Source organism: Typopeltis vanoorti, chromosome 12, assembly GCF_054136105.1.
Source record: "Typopeltis vanoorti isolate ZY-2024b chromosome 12, IOZ_Tvanoo_1.0, whole genome shotgun sequence".
Taxonomy (NCBI): Eukaryota; Metazoa; Arthropoda; class Arachnida; order Uropygi; family Thelyphonidae; genus Typopeltis; species Typopeltis vanoorti.
The window spans coordinates 67,034,436-67,046,443 of NC_143560.1; the positions used below are offsets into that span (position 1 = coordinate 67,034,436).

Here is a 12,008-nt window from a genome sequence, read left to right on the forward strand (position 1 = left end):
ACGTTGATGTTCTTCTAGGCAGAGAGAGATGGGCATAATATGGTTTGCCGCAATTGCGAATGATTTTTCAGTTCCCAGGAGTATACAAAATCATTTGCAGTTGCGGCAAACCATATTATGGCCAGACAGAAAAGTCCATCTCTCTCTCTCCACCTAGAACACCAACGTGACATTTCTTATAACAGAGTCTGTGCTAGTGCCCTATCCAGCCACGTTTTATTCTTGGCCAATACCAATGTTGAAGGACGACAATATCAAATAGACTGGAACTCAACTTCAAACATCCATAAATGCTCCGATGAATTAAAAAGACGTATTTTGGAATCCGAAGAAATAGCTCCTGACCTTACCAATCTAAACAGCAATCTCAGTTACAGCCTGCCCGATTCACATAGTGCTGTAATCCAGTTTTGGCACACTCATGATATCATTCACATGCACAGTGCTTCATGCCAGAATTAACACTCTGACTCAATTTCAAACACAACTACTACTTATTAAAGGGATAAAAATCCTATGTTGTTATATAGCCAGTAAGTGAAACTAAAGATCGAGAACTACGATCTATGAGTTTCAATGCCGAAAAACTATCGGCGAAGGCAATTCGAAGCAAAGGTGGAGCAAGCTCCCTCACTATTCTTGATATTCTCTCATAATGTAAAACACAGCTCCTAGGGCATTCGTACAGTGAAGGTATGCAAGTTCTTTACACTAAGCTTTGATATCTTCCAGGTCTACCTACTCACTGATGAGGCTTCAAAAAAGGTTGAAACCGGTCTGGGTAGTGACCTCTCCTCATAATGTAATGACAGTATTACATCTCCTAGGAGCTGTGTTTTACATTATGAGAGAATATCAAGAATAGTGAAGGATCTTGCTCCACCTTTGCTTCGAATTGCCTTCGCCAATAGTTTTTCGGCATTGAAACTCATAGATCGTAGTTCTCGATCTTTGAGTTTAATATAGGATTTTTATCCCTTTAATATCTATTAAGTTGCCAGAAAACTAGCCGTTTGGCTTTTCATTTTAATTACAACTACTACTTGTTCTGTTTTTTTCTAAAGTACAATACATTTTTAAGACGTTGTTTTCTCCATGATACTGTATTCACCTGACAAAGTCGGCATTTCCGATGAAACTAGTAGTGAAACCTTATTAAATCTCTTGTATTTTTTCTTGGTGTTTAAGTCAGTTAATAATTATAAACATGTCATTTAACTGAGTCAATTACTCAGTAAATAAATAAATATATATAAAAAGTAATTTTAACTAAAGCAACTTTGTCTACATCTTTCTTCAGCTGGTTCTAAAACTGGTTGACATGGACAAGTTCGGTTTTTCTACCAGAAACTCAGATTTTTAATCACTCCATTCAAAAAATTGACTGGGAAACTCAATATTTCAGGCAATAAAATACATCTGTGATCCCCCACCCCCAATCAGGCTTATGGAAGCTGATTGCAATGCTCTCTCCAGAAAGCCTTGATTCACTGGCAGTCTTGAGCCAAGCTGTCACTCAAGGCTGGAGACTAGCTGTCCACCTGTCTTCAAAAAAAAGTTAAAGCAAAAACAGATCTGCATACTCTTTCTATTGCTTGAGAATAAAAGGATTAGAGTATGGAGATGATTTATGAAAAACATATACTTTTCAAGCATAAGTACTATGGCACTATGAATTTCTGCCAATTTTTTCAAAAGAATGCTTTCAAAACAGCTAGCAGTCCAATTAACTCAATCACAAGCATTAATATAATATAATGAAATGATTGGGTTCATGCCAGCATTGTCTTTTAATAATAATAATATACCATATGAGGGGCAACATGGCTTTGTGAAGGGTTAGTCATACCATAATAATTTACTCTTTTTATAATAGAGTAACAACAAAGTTGGATCAACGAAATGGCTATATGATGATTCTGCTAGATTTTGCAAAGGCATTTGACAATACCACATAAAACTCTTATGCAAATTAGAACAAATGGGAATGGATATGACAATTAAGTGGACAAGAGGGTGGCTGCTGGGCAGATATCAAAAAGTGGTATATGGATGGGCAGAATCAAGGTGAAAACAGGTAACGAGTGATGTGCTGCAAGGTTCAGTGCTAAGACCACTGCTGTTTAATTTGTACATACATGATTTAGGAAATATTCAGTTATTTTGCTGATGATGCTAAATTAGATAGAGTAATAGTTAATCAAGGTGTGGAGAGCTTCCAGAATGATTTGAATAGGCTGTCAGTGTGGGCTAAAGATAATTAGTATCAGTTCAATGTGGAAAAATGTCAAGTTATGCATTTTAGGATAAACAGATTACAAGCTGTGTATCATATCGATGGCACTGTATTCCAGGAAATAGATGAAGCTAGAGATTTAGAGGTGATAGACAGAGAGTTAAAGTTTAGAGAACATATTGCTAAGGTCAGTGATGGGGCTCTGGTGCCCCGATGAAATTTTAAGTTGAGTGCCCTTTACTTTTTTTTTTTTTTTAGATGTGCTTAAAAAAAATCAAAACACATATTTTTACGTAAAATTGTGTACTTTGAAAAATACATATATTAACCTCCCAACTGACTAGGACGTTTATATATGTCTAGCAAAATATGGACATGCTTTCTGTTGAAAAAACATGGATAAGGAGTGAAATTTGGCAGTCGTGTCCAATTGAAGGTGCCATAATCCTTCACATCGAAGAGAACACAACCAGATTATCTTGCGATCATTAGCTACATCTCAGCTGCCTATAACAAGAAACACAGTTCCTTGTTCTACGCTGAGTAACTGGACTTTTAGTTATATTAGATAGAACTAAAAATATAGAAATTATTTTTATTTTCTCCTTTTATTGTACAATTTTTAATGCCAGAACAAAATAAGAGATCCTTGCATACTTTCTTCACTTAAACATTGCATTACCTTGGAGAACCAATATCATTTTTTTAATTTTTCGTGCTAATTTTGTCTAATCGCATAGTCAACAATATATTTTATTTCTTTTCTAAGAACTTATTCAAGATAATTATTTTAAATATTTTAAAAAAAAAAAAAAAAAAAAAGGCTATCAATGTTCCAAATTATGTTACTTTTATTCAAAATCAAATTTCACAGAATACTTCACAGATTGCCTGAAGGACTTTGACGACTTTGTTTTATAAATAATAATATGAAAATCTTTAATCGTATCAGATGTGAAGTGTACATACTGTGAAAAGTATGAAATAAGAAATTAGAAGAAAGTAGATATTTATAATTCAGTTACTAGGAGTGGTAATGGCAGTGGGAGGAGGGAGATGGAATATTTCAAAACAAAATTTTAATCAGATGGCAGCCTACATTTTTTTCTGTTTTTAGGAAAAAAAGACTCATATAGGCCATTATAACCATGCTGAATCTTCACCATCCCAGTCAAAAGGCTGGAACTATTAAAACAATGGTTCATTGGGCATACTCCTTATGTTCTTCAGATGAGTTATTACAGAAAGAATTGCAATATATTTTTTCAACTTTTTTATCTAAAGATTATAAGAATTCAAGCATCAAAAGAAGAGCTTTTAGCAGTTTTTCTTCATGTTGGAAGCTTAATGGATTTTTTATTGTCCTAGATAGGACTTTAGTGTCACCCACGTGGTTGGGCTTAGTTGTAAGATTTGTGTGTGCATGTTACATTAATTGTTTTTGTAATCCCAGTAGATGTCCTAGTGACTAGGACGAAATATAGGAAGTATTAAATTCTATTTTAATTCTTTTTGAGTGTTGTAAAAAATCCATTAAGCCTCCAACATGATGTCCTCACAGCACTTAAGCCTCTACACACGAATTTTAGCAGTTTTGGTATCCCTACCTCTTCAAATACAGAAGAAATAACTCTTATTCCTAATGTGCAAGGCATTAGTGAATGCACAGTAAAAGTTTTAAAATCACTAAATATTTTTGTTACCTTTCACCCCATCAGAAAATCTCCACTTTTCTCACTTCTCCATAGGACAAACTTCCACATCTCAATCATCCAGGTGTCTACCAGATTCCTTGCTCTTGTGAGTTATCTTATTTTGAACAAACAGGAAGATGTGCTTTTATTCGGCTAGAAGAACACAAGTCTTACATTGAATACCTTGAACCTGAACAGTCTGGACTTGCAAAGCATGCCATCAACACCAGACAGAGTTCATTAGAACAAGACAAGAGTCCTTCACAAAAGTCGGTTCCTCATGGAATGGCTTTATAAAGAAACGTGAAACTTTACTTCATTCTCCTAACTTATACAGATCTGATGGTCTACGTCTATCCCCTTTGTGGGAGATAGGAAAGATTAGCTGATTTAAAAAGTATTAACTTTTTTATATATTTTTTTAAATTGTATATGTGTATATGATGCAAGATGTTGCTGACTATAAGGGTGAAGCAAAATGCTTTTATAATCCCTGATATCTGATAAGGATTGCTGTGTGAGGAAAAGTTTATGAGCTAAGTGCTCTGCCTGAGTGGGTGCGATTTAAAGATCTTCATTTGGAAGTAGGATGGCCTTGGGTCTCCTGTATTTTGAGAAGTCTGTTTCATCGTAATTTGCTGCTTGTTGCACTAATTCATTTGGATGTGAAGAGGATGCTGAGAAGAACTTTACTGCTGAAGACTGCAGGAAAGAGTAGATGTAGGGGATGTATCCCAGTGGAATTGGACATATCTGACATACCATGGTGTATTTAAGATCATGCGGAGACATTTGTTTTGCACTCTCTGTAGTTTGGGGATATTTGTACTTGAGGTGTGGCTCCAGGCTGGGGACGCATAAGTAATAATGGGTCAAATCATCAACTGATAAAGGAGCAGTTTTATTTTGGTATCCAGCTTGCTATTCCTATTGATAAGCTGTGCAATGACTCTTGATGCTTTTGTACATGAGGCTTTTGTATGTGAACTTTTATATGTAAAGGTTAGTTTTCTGTCCAGCAGTACACCCAGATATTTGGCTTCTGCTTTCCAGGGAATCTTGGTATTAAATAGGAAGATGTCATCTTTGGGGGAGATATTGAGTTTTTAGTGAAGAGCATGGCGATACTCTTCTGAGGGTTTACTTGCAATCTCCATTCCGAGAACCAGTGCTCTAATCTCTGCAGGTTTTCTTGCAGTTTCTTGGTGACAAGGTGTGGTTTAATAGATCTGGCTAGTATAGCTGTGTCGTCTGCATATAGGGCAATGATAGATGACATTGGATTGTGCGGAATGTCTGCCATGTAAATCGTGAAAAGTATCAGTGCCAGTAGCGACCTTTGAGGAACTCCTGCCAAGATGTGTCGCTGGGTAGATAATATATCATTTAGTTTGATTGCATTCGTCTGTCACTAAGAAATGACTTTATAATTTGGACTAGATCATGGAATGCCAGCTAAAATCAACTTGTATAGTAGCCCAAAGTGCCATAATTTGTCAAACGCCTTTTCTAAGTCAAGAAAAACTGCTCCGGTGTATTGGTGCCAATTGTAACTTGTGATAATGAATTCGATTAGTCTATGAATTTGTTGGGTGGTACTGTGAAATTGGCAAAAACCAAACTGTTCTGAAGGAAGGATGTTTAATTTTTTCACTGAAAGTTGAATTCTGGAAAGGATAGCTTTTTCTGCAATTTTGCCCAAATTAGAAATCAGACTTGGATGATAACTTTGAGGCTGCTGAGGATCCTTTCCAGGCTTGTATATAGGAACTATGTCTGCCAACTTCCATGCAGAGGGGAAGTACTTAAACCTGAACATAGCATTTATGATTGTTGTAAGATATACGATAGCCTTTCGGGGTAGCAGTTTAATAACTTTGTTGGATATGCCGTCAGGCCCTGGAGCTTTTTTATTCTTTAAATTCTTTATGTCATAAATTTCAGCTGGGGAGGTAAGCGTGAGTTGGCTGGTACAGGTATCAGGCCGTTTTAACACGTGTCTGATGTGGCGGTGGACTTTGTAAATATGATTGAAATTCAGATTATTCTATGAAGGGCTGCACTGCTTTTCTAAATTTTTAGCTATAGTTTCGGCTTTTTCTGCATCTGTGTAAACAAATGTTCAGGTCAGATTTGAGAGGAGGAAGAGATTTGTTTTTGTTGTTTCTCAGGAACTTCCAAACGGATTGATCACCAGGTGATATGGAGGCTAATTTGTCTTCCCATAGTTTGTTTCTATGGACTTTAAGTGCATCTCTCACTGCACTGTTCATTTTGTTGAGATATTTTTTGTCTTGGGGTGCTCTGGTGTTGTGGTATCTTTTTCTTGCTTTATTTTTTTCCCTGATTAAGTTCATTATGTCATCTGGTAGTCGTTTAGGCTTGAAGGCAATTGAATTTGAGGTGATAGATGCTATGGCTGTGTTGATTTGATCAGTAAGTTTGTTGACTGCAGAATCAATTTCTTCCTTGGAATTAATATGAGGGATGGGATCAATGTAGTTTGGAAGCATTTTGGATAGTTTTTCCCAGGGAATGAAGGTGTGAGGCGAAGGGGGAAGTCCCCTCTGATAACCCAGTTGGAGCAGAATAGGATTGTGGTCTGATGACAATTCATTCAATGATTCCAGGGAGTACTGTAGGTTGACATTCTGAAGGACAGCTATATCCAAGACGTCGGATGAGCCAGTAGGACTGTGGTGAGTTGGCACTGAGGGGCCAGCCACAGTTGCGCAATTTGAGTAGTTAAAGTTAAAGTAGTTGTAGTTAAAGAGGATGCGGCCATTCCTATTTATAGACCTACTGCTCCAGGCATGATGTTTTGCGTTAAAATCTCCGGCAGTTTAACGCCGAGGATAGCATCCAGATCTGTGGTCAGCAATGTTTTTGATGGTGAGTTATAAAGCAACATAGATTTTTATGTTTCCGACAGAATTTGTGATGACATTGATACCTGTAACTATGAGATTAGTGGTTGTAGGAATGGCTACAGCATGATGGTTGATGTGATTTTTGATGAGGATGGCTGTGCCACCACCTCTGTAATCCAGTCTGTCATTCCTATAGAGTTGATATCCTTTGAATTTAGGATTGTCAGCAGGTCTTAGGCGAGTCTCATTAATTAATAATATATCTGGATTATATCTGTCATTGAATTCCTGCACTTCTAGTATTTTATTTTTAAGGCCGTTGGCATTCCATGAAATAATCAGAGAATCTGGGGTAAATTTTTTCCTATGCATTGGAGAGTGCAGATAAAATGAACTGTGTTTGCTGCAAGAAACTTTTTGTAGTGCTTATTGATGGATTTGCGTTACTGAAATCCTGTAACATATTTACAAGAGAAGAGGTGATGATGGCTGTTATATTTGAATGTGGATTTGGCATATTCTGGTCATGGATTGCTTTTTTGGGGCAGGCCACGTCAGCATATGTTCTTGTTTGGTGTTGAAGATTTATTTTCTTAGGGGGCTCAGTTCATGGTGGGTGAACACCTGTCATCTTGTTCAAACTAATAGGAGCCTGATGAACTCGAGCTTCTGGGGCTCTCATTTCTGATATTGAGGTACATTGACTGAATGACTCAGTTTGTCTGTTTCTTGGGTGGCAAATGCACCCTCTGTAATTTGCAGGGTGGGGGCCACCACAATTAGCACACACACACACACATGCATATATTATTTTATTTTAGTATTTTTATTATTTTTTAATAAGTTATAAAATTTAATGACCTTTTTTGGTATCTTACATCACTACTTAGGTGGAACCTTTTGGAATTGTCAGTTATTGTTCTATCAGGTTTGTACTGAAGATGCCTGTGATACTCAGGCGAAAATTATACTAATAAATAATATTTTACGTGAGTTAATTCCGGTATTATAATTATTTAAAGATTATTGTCTGCTGGAAAAAACTAAGACATTAGTTTTTTTCCCAGCAACAGTAAAAGTCCTCATATTTGAATTTCTTTAGCAATCAACAAACAATGCCCAAATGTCACTTTGTAGTAGAGTTTAAGCCAGGTACACGTGCACGGCTCACGTCCTGACAAATGAGCGCTAAATGTAAAAAAAAGAAAGTCGGTAGCGTAAGGGCCATACCACCTGAAATTAGCTCTGTTAACACATTCCTGAATGCTAACAATGCCAAGTTCTTTCCTAATATCCTTATTTTTATTATGCTACTGCCATTGCTGCCGTCTGCTCACTCCACTAGTCCTCAGAACTCTCATATCTGTGCTCTCCAGTCTTTCATCAAGTTATTTCTAACCTAGCTTTCAGGAGTTCTTTGACTAACTGATGACCCTCTCTCAGATATTCTCTCCAGCAATTTTGTAGATGTCATTTCCTAAAGATAACAGGGTGACCATAAATTAACTTCCCCTCTTTGAAGGTATCTGTAGCTAAAACTAATACATGGAATGAGACTACATTTTATATTGAGAATTTCAAAAGGCATGGGGAGATGAATTCTGCGAAAAAAAAAAAAGATTTAGTACCAAAAGTCGCAAATAGGAAAAATTTTGGTGCTGGCAGAGCCGAAAGCAGTCAAATATTTGCAATAAACGCAGGTAAAAAGGATTATGCAAATTTTATTAGCATAATCTTGCCAATCTTGCTGGATCGCAAAAGCGATCCAGCAAGTATCACTACATTTGCCAAAAGTAACCGTGTGGTGTGGCTTCACAGTCGATTTCATAATAGGACCATACTTTATTTTTTGAGCACATTACCCCTACAGATCCTGTAACCTGTTCCATTACAGGAGAGATTTATCGACGAATGCTGGAAAATTTTGTCATTCCTGCATTGCAGTAAAGACAATGTTTGGACTCCATAATTTTTATGCAGAATGGCCATACATTGAACGTTCAGTACAGCATCTTTTATGCCAGCATTTCAGTAATGAGAGGGTTATCAGTCAGTTCTTTCCGATGGCATGGCCGCCTCTATCCCCAGACATCACTCCATGTGACTTTTGGCTGTGGGGGTATTTGAAATCCATTGTGTATGTTGGTGGCATTCCCAACTTGCATGTCTTGAAAGAGAACATAAAACGGGCTGTAATGAACATCCAATCCAACTCCTTACGCTCAGCTGTAGCATATGTCGCACACCGGATGCAATTTGTTGTACACAAAAAGGGTCAGCACATTGAAAATCGTGTATGTGGTCCATGGGATCCTGATTCTGATGAATAAAACATTATTTCCTGCGAGTTCAATCACTACATTAATTTCTGTGTCTCTCGCAAGTTGTTGTTTTAGTTTAATTATTTTCATTGTAAGGCGCCACGTATCCAGCTGGAATGAGTGATGTGGCTGTCGCTTACACTGTCGAAATATTATTATTCCACTTTATCTGCATTTAATGTAATTATCCGCTTGTTTTCGGCTCTGCCAGTGTCAAAATTTCCTCTATCGGCGACTTTTGGTACTAAATCTTTTTTTCATGAAAATCATCTCCCCATGCATTCAAAAGTCTCAATATAAAATTTGGTCTCATTCTGTTCATTGGTTTTAGCTACAGATACCTCCAAAGAGGGAAAGTTATTTTATGGCCACCCTGTACTTTTGTGCCATTGTTTCAAAAGAAATGGCATTCATCATTCTTCCAAATTTCTGCCTACAATATCACGATCAAGAGCTGTCCAACATCCATTTACAACTAATCCACTAAATCTGCTTCATCTACTCAATCCTTCATTTCATTTACCTCTGTTCTCTGGACCAGCTTTCTCCATGAAGTCCCCCCCCCTCTTCCCAACTTCAAGATCACATCTTCCAGTTCTCCAAAAGGAGAATGAACAAATTATTCTCTCTCTTTTAACCCCTATCTACACCTGGTTTTAATTTTTCTATAGGCTTTGCAACTTCACATATGCATATGTAACAAAATTTCTCGAATGAGAAGCAGGATAAAATTCTGATAATTCTGATCAGAATAAAAGGGCAACTCAATAAAGAGAAAGATGTCAAATTTCTTCCACGGTTTCCATGTGTAAATTATAGCCTCAATATTCAAATAAGACAGAATATTGGGCAAAATGTAAAGGTCTGAAAATGAGAAACAAATTTTAAAGACTCAGTCAAAGAAACATGTGACAAGATGATCTGAAAAAATCCCTCCAAGATGACTTGAGAATTCTTGATGCGGTCCAAAAGACCAGTTTGGTCTTTTGCTTTTTACAAAAAAAAAAAGCAACCTAAGGAAATAAGCCATACAAAAGTGCATGTATCATTTTTTTCTTCAATGAAGTAGTTATTGAAGTAATTGTAGTCACTAGAAGAGTTTGAGAATACAGAGCACAAATATCATGAAGGTAAGAAATTGTTCTGAAAATAATGCAATTCAGAAAAAAAAGAAAAGCATTAACATCGGAATATCAGAGATAATAGGAGATAACTGAAACTATCAGGAGTAATTAATTAGTAAAACTGTTAAAATGAACATAAATTTAAGTGCTACAACCTCTTTCATTTCATGTACATCAAAAAAGAAAGAAAGATGCCTACCAGTGAAAAATAACAAACCTATTGTACATCAGTTGATTTTCACTATACCAAATACTACTGCAGTGAATTACTCATAACAAATTACTAAAGATGTCCAGGTCAAAGCAAAACAGTAGCAATGCAATGTAATGTTGTGTAATTCACCTGTGGTACTACTGAAAGCCAACAGTAGTACCAGAGGTGGGCTTAAAACTAGATAATCAGCAAGCTCTCTAGAGATCAACCCCCCCCTCCTGAGTCACTCCATTTTTGTTATTTGATATGAGAATCAAGCAGCGGTCTCATACAAATAACAAAAATGCTCCATGTAAATATACTTATAAGGGATGATAAATCATTTATTTTTATTAATAACTGTTATTTTTGTCATTATAAAAAGTTTGGTGTTCATGATGCAAATTCTTCAATCTGATAATTTTTTTTTTTAATTTGGTAAGGTAAGTAGTTCTTAGTGCTTGCTACATTTCTACTTCGTTGTTTTTGTCCCAAAGTGAAATCTACCGTTTGTATGAAAATATTATGTTATCTCCTCTACTGTTTCAAATGAAACAGAATTTAGGAGAAATGTAAATTCCTCTAATGACTTCTTCGCAACAGGAGTGGAGAGAACATTTTTAGCTCTAACTTTCTGGAAGGTTAGTGGTCAGCTTGTGTCCATATTAGCTGACTCCCAAGGATATTAGTGATTTCTTTGGCATTGGATATTCCCACTGTAGAATTGTACAAATAAACGTACAATAGACAACTGCCACTATGTTTCTTAAACCAACAGGGATACATTATTGTCTGAGATGGTGAAAATGCCACTATGGTTGATTTTTTTTTATTTATTTATTTATTTTTTTTTTTGAGTTGCAGAATTAAAAATCAGTTACCAGTAAAGAGGAAAATTTACATGACTTACCAAAGATCAACTAATTTGGGAAATTGATGAAGGAAAAAACCTAGGAAAGTTTCTCTATTTGGCAACTAAAATCAAGCACATAATGGTCATCGACATTCAGACTATGGAGGGGAAAATGCACAGGCATCTGGATAATAAGAATTTTTTTTTCCCTTTTGTAACTATAGCTTATCATTATTTTAAATCAGATTATGTTGATTAATAGATATGGGGGGTGGGGGGGAATGGTCAGTATTTTCTTTCCCTCTTTATTACTGACTAAAATTCTAATGGCTTCATAACTAATCAGACAAAATGCAGAAGCAAATATGACTGCAATATAATAATTTTAGATGTACTCACTACTATATTGTAATACAGTAGAGAAGACTGCATCGCTATTATTTTACAATATCTCATTCTTTACCAGTAAAGAATGAAATACTGAAAAACTACAGCAATGTTGAAAGATGGAGCACAGTATTAACCATGCACAATCGACTTTTTAAGAAATTTCAAACAAATTAAAATGTAAAATTTCTGAGTATATTTACCACTTCAGAAAATGGAAATAATAAAATTTAATCAGCTCATTTTTGACTGTTTCACTTATCGGCTGCCTTTTTTTTTTTAAAACAGCATGAACAATTGCTAGGTAGAGATCTGAACACACTTTTTATT

The 12,008-nt window shown here is 36.0% G+C and overlaps 1 protein-coding gene across 1 annotated transcript in view; it reads right to left on the reverse strand.

The window, feature by feature from the left end:
* Window positions 1-12,008, reverse strand: part of Top1 (DNA topoisomerase 1) — a 198,059-nt gene that overhangs the window by 182,024 nt on the left and 4,027 nt on the right. The window lies entirely within an intron of this gene.